This window comes from Anarrhichthys ocellatus, unplaced genomic scaffold (assembly GCF_004355925.1).
Source record: "Anarrhichthys ocellatus isolate YVR2014 unplaced genomic scaffold, GSC_Weel_1.0 scaffold8500, whole genome shotgun sequence".
In the NCBI taxonomy this organism is placed as follows: Eukaryota; Metazoa; Chordata; class Actinopteri; order Perciformes; family Anarhichadidae; genus Anarrhichthys; species Anarrhichthys ocellatus.
The window spans coordinates 1-1,730 of NW_022288474.1; the positions used below are offsets into that span (position 1 = coordinate 1).

General features: G+C 40.5%; 7 non-coding genes across 7 annotated transcripts; all 7 read left to right on the top strand.

Annotated features, from left to right (window-relative positions):
- Positions 1–71: 71 nt before the first annotated feature.
- On the top strand, positions 72–145 carry trnat-ugu (transfer RNA threonine (anticodon UGU)). Its single transcript has one exon. It is a non-coding gene; the product is annotated as a tRNA-Thr (tRNA).
- Positions 146–233: 88 nt separating this feature from the next.
- Positions 234–307, top strand: trnat-ugu (transfer RNA threonine (anticodon UGU)). The gene has a single exon. It is a non-coding gene; the product is annotated as a tRNA-Thr (tRNA).
- Positions 308–628: 321 nt separating this feature from the next.
- trnat-ugu (transfer RNA threonine (anticodon UGU)) lies at positions 629–702 on the top strand. The gene has a single exon. It is a non-coding gene; the product is annotated as a tRNA-Thr (tRNA).
- An 89-nt stretch (positions 703–791) lies between these two features.
- trnat-agu (transfer RNA threonine (anticodon AGU)) lies at positions 792–865 on the top strand. The gene has a single exon. It is a non-coding gene; the product is annotated as a tRNA-Thr (tRNA).
- Positions 866–953: 88 nt separating this feature from the next.
- trnat-agu (transfer RNA threonine (anticodon AGU)) lies at positions 954–1,027 on the top strand. Its single transcript has one exon. It is a non-coding gene; the product is annotated as a tRNA-Thr (tRNA).
- A 314-nt stretch (positions 1,028–1,341) lies between these two features.
- On the top strand, positions 1,342–1,415 carry trnat-agu (transfer RNA threonine (anticodon AGU)). Its single transcript has one exon. It is a non-coding gene; the product is annotated as a tRNA-Thr (tRNA).
- An 88-nt stretch (positions 1,416–1,503) lies between these two features.
- trnat-cgu (transfer RNA threonine (anticodon CGU)) lies at positions 1,504–1,577 on the top strand. Its single transcript has one exon. It is a non-coding gene; the product is annotated as a tRNA-Thr (tRNA).
- Positions 1,578–1,730: the final 153 nt, after the last annotated feature.

Sequence of the window (1,730 nt, forward strand, 5' to 3'; positions counted from 1 at the left end):
CTTCAACTTTTTGGTTTCATATTTGTGAAAATTAAAGACGGTTTTGAATTTTTCAAAAAGACCTTCACGGAGGTGCTGTGGCTTAAATGGTCAAAGTGCCTGTCTTGTAAACAGGAGATCCTGGGTTCAATTCCCAGCAGCGCCTCTCCTGAGTTCCTTTGACTTCAACTTTTTGCTCTCATATTTGAGAAAATTAACGACCGTTTAAAATTTGTGAAAGAGACCTTCACAGAGGTGCTGTGGCTTAGTGGGTCAAAGTGCCTGTCTTGTAAACAGGAGATCCTGGGTTCAAATCCCAGCAGTGCCTCAAAGAGAAAAATAGTCAGAGCATAAAATGAGAAAGGATCAGACTGAATCTCTTTGGTGACGCACTGCCTGTTACAATACAGTGTAGACTTCAACTTTTTGGTTTCATATTTGTGAAAATGAAAGACTGTTTAGAATTTTTCAAAAAGACCTTGACGGAGTTGCTGTGGCTTAGTTGGTTAAAGTGCCTGTCTAGTAAACAGCAGATCTTGTGTTCAAATCCCAGCAGTGCCTCTCCTGGGTAGTCTTGACATCAACTTTTTGCGCTCATATTTGAGAAAATGAACGACTGCAGGAAATTTGTTAAAAAGCCCGTCACAGAGGCGCTGTGGCTTAGTTGGTCAAAGTGCCTGTCTTGTAAACAGGATATCCTGGGTTCAAATCCCAGCAGTGCCTGCGACAAAGCAGTGTATTCGTCAACTTTTTGGTTTCATATTTGTGAAAATTAAAGACGGTTTTGAATTTTTCAAAAAGACCTTGACGGAGGTGCTGTGGCTTAGTTGGTTAAAGTGCCTGTCTAGTAAACAGCAGATCTTGTGTTCAAATCCCAGCAGTGCCTCTCCTGAGTTGTCTTGACTTCAACTTTTTGCTCTCATATTTGAGAAACTTAACGACCGTTTAAAATTTGTGAAAAAGACCTTCACAGAGGTGCTGTGGCTTAGTTGGTCAAAGTGCCTGTCTAGTAAACAGGAGATCCTGGGTTCAAATCCCAGCAGTACCTCAAAGGGAAAAGTAGTCAGAGCATAAAATGAGAAAGGATCAGACTGAATGTCTTTGGTGACGCACTGCCTGTTACAATACAGTGTAGACTTCAACTTTTTGGTTTCATATTTGTGAAAATTAAAGACTGTTTAGAATTTTTCATGAAAGTCACTCATGGAGTCGCTGTTGGTTGAAGTGCCTGTCTAGTAAACAGGAGATCCTGGGTTCAAATCCCAGCAGTGCCTTGACTGGGTAGTCTGGACTTCAACTTTTTGCTCTAATATTTAAGAAAATTAACGACCGTTTAAAATTTGTGAAAAAGTCCGTCATAGAGGTGCTGTAGCTTAGTTGGTCAAAGTGCCTGTTTAGTAAACAGGAGATCCTGGGCTCAAATCCCAGCAGTGCCTCTCCTGAGTTGTCTTGACATCAACTTTTTGCTCTCATATTTGAGAAAATTAACGACCGTTTAAAATTTGTGAAAAACATCTTCACTGAGGTGCTGTGGCTTAGATGGTCAAAGTGCCTGTCTCGTAAACAGGAGATCCTGGGTTCAAATCCCAGCAGTGCCTCAAAGAGAAAAATAGTCAGAGTGCTAAATGAGAAAGGATCAGACTGAATCTTTTTGGTGACGCACTGCCTGTTACAATACAATGTCGACTTCAACTTTTTGGTTTCATATTTGTGAAAATTAAAGACGGTTTTGAATTTTTCAAAAAGACCTT